Genomic DNA, 8609 nt, shown 5'->3' on the forward strand with positions numbered 1-8609 from the left:
GGAACATCCAAACACCCATGTTTATTCCCGATTCCAACCCTTTAAAAGCCGCGATTCAGCCCCGATTTTTCCATCTTTTTCCCATTCTTTTCTCCATCTTTTCTCCAACTTGAGAAAGGGCTGCGGCTAGGGTTTTGAGAGATATTGGCTAGGACTTTGGAGAGGTTCCACGGCGCTGACATCGCGCGCTGTTTGGAAGAAGGTTAGTGGGAGAGCTTTCATCACGACTTATCCCGACGTAGGTGTATCCCTAGGCCGGACAAAGGGACCCTGCATGGCAAGCTAGAGAGACCTCCACAAGACCATCGCCACTGCACTAATCGAGGTGGTTTTCTATGGATGCTACATTCGATTTCATTGATTGTAGCTAGCTCCATGGAGAGCTAAACCACTAGTGGTTACTTGGTGATTTGGAAACCTAGGATGTATTCGCTTCCTTGAATCTCTTTATTATGCTTTCAACTAATTGATGTTTATTGTGAGTTCAATCTTGTATGCTTGATTGTATGAATATTCCCCAGAGTGACACTAGGTTGAGAGTTCTTCTTGGTAACTCTTGTAAGTGAGAGACACATCATGAGAGTTAGACAAAGCTAGATTGGAGAGTGTTGAGAGGGTGAGTTAAGAGGTAGCCGAGCGTCCCTTTGCCCCTTGACGTGATTTTAGCATCGAGGGCTTAATTATGGCTAAGGATCTTTCACCTGGACCAAACGGTTAGGTCTATACATAGGAATAGGGTTTATCATTTGGAATCCCTAGAGCTCATTGCAATTCTATACGTGTGCGAGGTGTTGAGATTGTTCGATTTCTCCTCCGGGACATGTATAGAGTTAGGCATGGTTGACCTTAGATTTGGGACTATGTAATTAAGGATTTCCACGACTTACTATTACATTAATTAGGAAGCATAATAGAGGTTTCTTGCACTTAAAATGATTGTCCTAGACGGAACAATATCTGGGTATCCCATCTTTATCGATTGCCTTACCTTCTCCTTTACTTGTGCTCTCTTTCTTGTTGTTTTTACTTTTGAGAATTGAATCTTGTCACGTATATCACTATTCATCTTCCACATTAGTTAAGAAACAACTTAAGTGTCTTTATACCCTACTCTCTGTGGATACGATACCCACTCATCTGGGATTACTACTTTGACACCCGTGCACTTGCGGTTTACACGCATATTCGGACGTGTCATGTATACACAAGAAATAGTGATTAGAAACACCAATATTGCTATTTAACTATGATGAAGATGAGTCAATTATAATGCGAAAAAATTTTATGTAAAAAGAACTAAAAGAAATAAGAAAGTGATGCACGATAAAATGAGAGGAAAGGCAACCTATAGAAAGTACTGTACTCAGATATATTGCTCGCCCTAAAATTATTTCTTCAAGTGCAAGACCAACTATTATGTCTCCTAAATGATGCTTAATGAATCATGGAAATCCTAAACTACATGGTCCCAAACCTAAGCTCAACACTGACCAACTCTACACTATGCCCCGGTGGAGAAATCTCTCAATCTCAACACCTCACACTATGTACAGTTGCAAGAAACTCTAGGGATTCCAAGTGATAAATCCTATTCCTATGTATAGATCTAACAATTTGGTCCAGGCGAAAGACCCCTAGTCACAATTAAGTCCGAGGTGCTAAAGTCACTTCAACGCTTCACTCTATTGCTCGCGCAACTAAGCCCCAGCAGAGTTCATCCTTTAGCACTTAACTCTAATGTGACCGCAAAGAACTCTTGGAACATGGAGGTATGATAAATCACACTGGAAAGTAAAGGGATGCTCCGCTACTTTTGACTCAACCTCTCAACCCTCTGCAATATAGCATTGTCTAACCCTCATGGTGTGTCACTCACCCACAAAGGCTACCAAGATGGATTCTCAACCCTAGTGTCACTCTAAGGGAGAAATCATTCAACAAGCATTCAAGATTAGAACTCAATTAAAGACATCAATCAAGGAAAATATAATAAAAAGTCAATGAAACAATAACATCCTAGGGTTTACAAGTCCAAGTATCCACTAGGGGGTTTAGCTCTCCATGGAGCAAGATACAATCAATAATTAAATCGAAAGTAAACACATGTAATCCATGAGAGAACCCCCTCGGTATTCGTGTCGATGATCTTGTGGAGTAGCCTCGTCCTCTCCAAAGGTCCCCTCGTCAAGCCTAGGGTACACCTCACCGGCTCGGTGCTGACAAAAACTCCCCCAATAACTATCTTCCAAGAGAAATACGGTGTCAAAATCATAGAACCACTCCAAAAGCTTTGCCAAAGCCTCTCTAAATCCTAACCGCAAGCCTCTCAAAAGATGGAGAAAAGATGGAAAAAAGGATTCTGAAATCGGGCTGAATCACGGCTTTATATAGTGCTCAAATCGGGAATCCACACGAGCTTGTGGAAATTCCACACGCCTGTGTGATACTACAGGAATATGAATTTCAGCGGTATGTGAACAGTAACTGCTACTGTAAAATACTACAGTGAAATTTTGTTGCATCTCTACAGTGAAATTGCTACAAAACGCGAACCGAACACTCTTCTCTTGAGACCACATGTCCGGGCAGACGTCCATGTGGTAGGCTATAGAACTTTTCTTCGTCGACATATCTTTGAGAGGTCTTGCAATCTTCACAAAGAGAAAGAACATGAAGATGTGGCAGCCTTTGTTCCCTTCCAACTAGTGAATTGACTTGAATCTTCTTCGAAGTTGGCACACATCTCCATGTTTATAAACTCCTCTCGTGTCTTGGTCCTTGAATTGAACAAGAACTCCCAACAATGTGTCTTTATAGCCTATCTTTGCTTCCTTTTTACTCTTCAAGGCATTCACAACCTATATGCATAAAAGAACACCAAATACACAATATGAGACATAAACCATGGTAAAATTGATGCTCAATGTATGTAAAACATATATAAAAATATGTCTACTCAAGCACTTATCAGCATGTAGGGCTTAATTGTGGTTAGGGACCTTTCTTCTGGACCAAAGGGTTAGGTCTACAATTAGGAAGAGATTTATCACTTGGAATCCCCGGAGCTTAATGCAATCCTTCTTACGAGTGCGAGGTTGAGAGGTTGTTCAACCTCTCCTGCGGGACATGTAGAGGATTAGGCTTGGTTAACCCTAGATTCGGGGCCATGCAATAAAGGATGTCCCTGACTCACCATTACATTAGTTAGGAAGCATAATAGAGAGTTCTTGCACTTGAAACAATTTTTCTAGGTGGATCAATACCCTGGTACCCTATCTTTATCGATTGCCTTACCTTCTCCTTTACTTTTGCTCTATTTCAGGTTGTTTTACTTTTGAGAATTGAATCTTGTCACACATATCACTATTCATCTTTCATATAGTTAAGAAGCAAATTAAGTATTTTTATTCTCTTTTCCCTGTGGATACGATAGCCCACTCACCTGGGATTTATTACTTCGACAACACCGTGCACTTGCGGGGAGCACTGTCACCCACTCCCACACGTAGTGTTAATTGTTATACTTTTTATTTTGCTTACATACGTACATTGAGGGAAATATACATCTTAAGTGTGGGGGGGAGTTCACATCACATGTGTTTTTAATTATGCTTTGATTGTGCATGCCCATGTAGCCAATGGCGGTTCCCCTTAGTTGCAATAATTGTATTCTTGAGTTTAGGAGAATTTCTAACATTGAATGTTCTAATGCTCTAGTGTTTACTTGAATTTCTAGGAGTTTTTTTTTTGCCCAATTGACACTTGTTACACTACTTGCTCATTAAACCCTTTTGGAAACTCAAGTTCGATGTTTAAGGGACTAGTTAGTGTTGTTTCTTGTGTTAATTTTGTTGAAAAAAAAACTACTTGTTTTAGTTGTGCATTTGGGGTGGAAAGAATTACTACGTATGAAGTATGAAGATACTCTCATAAGTCAGATACTAGTTATGCCCTAATGAGAGAAAGAGCTATCTCATGAGATGAGTGAAAACTACTACCCCGACAGAAAGAGCTACCACCTCAAAAGTGTGAAAGCCACCTTAGCAGTCGCTTCGGAAAGGGCTGCCTTAGAGGATGTGTGAAGCTACTACCATCTCTTTCTTTTGTGTTGTTTTGTAGATAAATATGTCCCTTATACGTAGAACTTTGAGGAGTATACGTTGGGTTGACTTGAGTGAGTTCACACACTTGCACAATTTCAGGTTTGTTGTCCTTTTAATTCAAGTTTTTAGCTAGAGCAATGATTTTTCGTATTTAGTGTTGAAATTTTCCTTACTTGTAGAACGCTTCCCTTGCATGCTTTGGTGAACCTAAGGCCAAGCACTTTCAATATTTCCATCTTCTATGCTTCAATGTTTTATTTTTGTTTGAGGATAAGCAATAGCTTAAGTGTGGTAGAGTTTGATAAGTGTTTGTGTACTAAGAATACAAAGTATTCTTTTCTTATGATGAGCATTACTTTTATCAGATTTTATCGATAATGCATGTGTTTTTGTGTTCTTTTGTGCATATAGGATTGTGGAGCTAAATAGAGAAGAAAGAAGCCAAAGTAGATTGTAAGTGTATTATGTTGATAGAATCTAAAAGTGAACACAGGAGAAGATGCAAGTTGTGCTCGAAGACATGAGTGTGTGCCAACCTCCATTGTGATCAATGGATTATGTAAATTGGAGGGGCACAAAGGCAGTGCCACTCATGTGTTTCAACTTGTGCAAAGTTAGCAAGATTCCCGTGAAATGTGCTTTTACTTGAAGAAGCGACGCGATCTACGGCATAAACGTGTGCCCGTTTGTGTTGCCTCGATGAAAAGTTTGAATTCGGGAGTGTTTTTGGTGAAGACTGTAGCAAATCACTATAGCAATTTACAGTAGTAGTTACGGTTCACATACTGCCGAAATTCAGATTCCTGTAGTATCACACGGGCATGTGGAATTTCCATAAGCTCGTGTGGATTCCCGATTCCAGCACTATATAAAGCCGTGATTCAGCCCGATTTCAGAATCCTTTTTTCCATCTTTTCTCCATATTTTGAGAGGCTTGCGGTTAGGATTTAGAGAGGCTTTGGCAAGGCTTTTGGAGTGGTTCTATGGCTTTGACACCGCATTTCTCTTGGAAGATAGTTATTGGGGGAGCTTTCGTCAGCACCGAGCCGGCGAGTTGTACCCTAGGCTTGACGAGGGGAACTTTGGAGAGGACGAGGCTACTCCACAAGATCATCGACACGAATACTGAGGGGGTTTTCTCATGGATTACATGTGTTTACTTTCGATTTAATTATTGATTGTATCTTGCTCCATGGAGAGCTAAACCCCCTAGTGGATACTTGGACTTGTAAACCCTAGGATATTATTGTTTTATTGACCTTTTATTGTATTTTCCTTGATTGATGTCTTTAATTGAGTTCTAATCTTGAATGCTTGTTGAATGATTTCTCCCTTAGAAAGACACTGGGGTTGAGAATCCATCTTCGTAGCCTTTGTAGGTGAGTGACACACCATGAGAGCTAGAGACACTGTAGCAAATTCACTGCAGCAGTGCTGTAGCAAAATTACTGTTCACGCGCCCGCGTGGAAATTCCTGCAGCCCATGCAGCCGCATGGAAAATCCACACGGGCGTGTGAGGGCACGTGACAGGCACGGTTTTGGGCTTTAAATAGGTCATTTGCCCTATTTTTGAGGGACTTTTGGAGAGTTTTTTCGCGAGCACTTTGAAGGCAAGGCGGCTTGGGTTTTAGAGGAGGTCTTTGGCGATATTGGGGGGGCGTCCACCACCAACTTTGATCGATCTTCTCTCCGTCATAGCAAAGAGGGAGCCTTCGGCGACCTAGCTTCGCAGAAGAATTCTTCAAGATGTTGGGCGACCCATTAAGGCCATCATCACGAACTTAAGGGTGCTTTACTTCATGGTTTTCATTGCTTTTCATTGTAATAATCATTGTTTTGTAACTTGCTCCATGGAGGGCTAAACCTTAGTAGGTATTTGGGTATGTGAACCCTAGGATTTATGTTTTTGTAATGATTTGCTTTATGTTTCTATTAATTCTAGTTGATTTGAGTTTTAACCTTGTATTCCCATTGCTTGCTTGTTTAATTAATCCTTGTGGTTGATTGGATTTGCATGATTTGTTACTTTGGTGTGAGAGAGGTATCCATTAGAGTTAGAACGTCAAGGTTAAAGAGGGTTGAGAGGGTGAGTTATGAGATAGTTTAGTGTCCCCTCTCCCTTCCGATTTAGTGTTTCCTATCTCCGTATTCCCTAAACTCTATGCAATCATATTTGGTGTGAGGCGTGAGATTGAGAGATTTCTCCGTCGGGACCTTGTAGGGGGTTAGAGATCCTTCGTCGGGAATTAGGGTTGGATCTATCCTTAGGAATCGGTTTCACTCTTAGGTGTCCCTAGAGCGTATTGCGGTCATATGGGGTGTGAGGTGTTGAGATTGAGCGATTTCTCCACCGGGACCTTATAGGGGACTAGTACTGGTGGCTTGGAAGCAAGGGCCAATTGTTCTTGGATTACCTCGACTCATTAGACTCGATTTAGAAGCATTAAGTGAATCGTGAGCTTTATGTTAGATCCTAGGGGGAGCATTGCCCGGGTACCTCATCTTTATTGATTGAGATCTCCTTTACTTGTTTTCTTTCTCATTTGCATGGTTATTAATTCTCTTTCAAGTAGTTCATTTCATCATATCCATTGATTTCGACTAGATAACTAAGAATTGGTTAATACTAATACTTCCGTTCCCTGTGGATTCGACTACCTACTCACCGGGGTAATTATTACTTTGACACCCGTGCATTTGCTGTTTACATGCATATTAAGACGTGTCAAGTTTTTGGTGCCATTGCCAGTAGCAGCCCAGAATTTTGAGTTAAAGCCAGGTTTCATTCAAATGGTTCAACAGTCCGCACAATTTAATGGGTTATCGGATGAAGACCCAAACAATCATATTAAAAATTTCCTTGAAGTTTGCGTTATGTTGAAGATCAATGGGGTCTCAGATGATGCAATTTGTTTGAGGGCTTTTCCATTCTCATTAAAGGGGAGAGCCAAACAATGGCTTCATTCATTGCCAAGAGCCTCGATTACAACATGGAACGAAATGGCCGAGGCTTTCCTTGCAAGGTATTTTCCTCAGGGAAAATCGGCAAAACTTCTCAATGAGATATCATCATTTGTTCAAATGCAACTTGAATCATTATTTGAGACTTGGGAACGATTCAAGGACCTCTTGCGGAAGTGTCCACAACATGGGTTCCCCGAGTGGATGGTTATTCAATCATTTTACAATGGGTTGAACTCGAGTAGCAAACAACTTCTTGATGCCGCCGCAGGAGGAACATTGGGAAACAAGACTTCCGAAGAAGCCCGACAATTAATTGAGGAAATAGGTTTGAATAGCTACTAATGGAATGTAAGAGAAAAGAAGAAAGTGGTCGGACTCCATGAGATCGACGTGGTTACATCCTTGGCAGCCCAAGTAGAAGGACTGAGCAAGAAATTGGACACTTTGACTTCATCAAGGGTAGCCGCAATCACAAGTTGTGATGGTTGTGGGAGTTCACATATGCTGTCAGATTGTCCTATCTTGATTACAACTTCAGCCCCAAGTGAACAAGTAGATTTTGTGGGCAATTTGGGAAGAGGACAAGGTAATCCGTATAGCAACACCTACAACAAAGGATGGAGAAACCACCCAAATCTCTCATGGGGCAATCAAGGACAGCAAAAGACCACTGCCCACCCAGATTTCAGCAAACACCTTCGATTCCAGAGAGAGTTTCAGAATTAGAAAGGGTTTTTATCAATGTTTATTCAATCAACTGACACAAGGTTCCAAAGCATAGAGGCAACACTCCGCAATCATACCGCTTCTTTACATAATTTGGAGAATCAAGTTGGACAAATAGCGAAGTCATTGGCGGAGAGACCTTTAGGGAGCCTACCAAGTAATACCGAGACTAACCCAAGGGAGCAAGTGAAGGCGATCACTTTGAGAAGTGGTCGAAAGCTCCAAGAAGAGCTCATCACTGAGAAAAAAATTCTGAAATTCTTCAAGCTAAAACCCCCACTCGGGAAGATTGTCAATTTCCTCAAGAACCGCCAAAATGATAAGGTGCAAGATAACTAGAAGCTTACTCAGTCATGCGTCACTTCCTTCATATACTCCAAGGATCCCTTATCCAGCGTATTTGAAGAAAGACCAAGTTGATGCGCAAAACAGGAAATTTCTGGATCTATTCAAATAGTTACACATTAACATTCCCTTTGTAGAGGTGTTATCTCAAATGCCTCGTTATGCAAAGTTCTTGAAGGACCTATTGACCAACAAGAGGAAGATGGAAGAAACTGTGGCTGTGGTGTTAGAAGGGAATTGTTTGGCAATGCTTCAGAAAAATCTGCCAAACAAAATGAAAGATCCGGGATGCTTTATCATACCTTGTGTAATCGGAGGTTTGGGGGAAGAAAAAGCTTTAGCCGATTTGGGAGCTAGTATTAATGTCATGCCGTATACTTTGCTTTCGTAAATTGGGGTTAGGAGAGCTATGGCCAACCCGCGATGACATTACAAATTGGGTCGATCGCTCCGCTCGTCATCCCTCGAGG

At 41.3% G+C, this 8609-nt stretch overlaps 1 non-coding gene across 1 annotated transcript; it reads right to left on the reverse strand.

Annotated features, from left to right (window-relative positions):
* Positions 1 to 7152: 7152 nt before the first annotated feature.
* Positions 7153 to 7259, reverse strand: LOC120266147. Its single transcript, XR_005537990.1, has one exon. It is a non-coding gene; the product is annotated as a small nucleolar RNA R71 (small nucleolar RNA).
* Between the last annotated feature and the right edge of the window lie 1350 nt (positions 7260 to 8609).

This window comes from Dioscorea cayenensis, chromosome 7 (genome assembly GCF_009730915.1).
Source record: "Dioscorea cayenensis subsp. rotundata cultivar TDr96_F1 chromosome 7, TDr96_F1_v2_PseudoChromosome.rev07_lg8_w22 25.fasta, whole genome shotgun sequence".
Taxonomy (NCBI): Eukaryota; Viridiplantae; Streptophyta; class Magnoliopsida; order Dioscoreales; family Dioscoreaceae; genus Dioscorea; species Dioscorea cayenensis.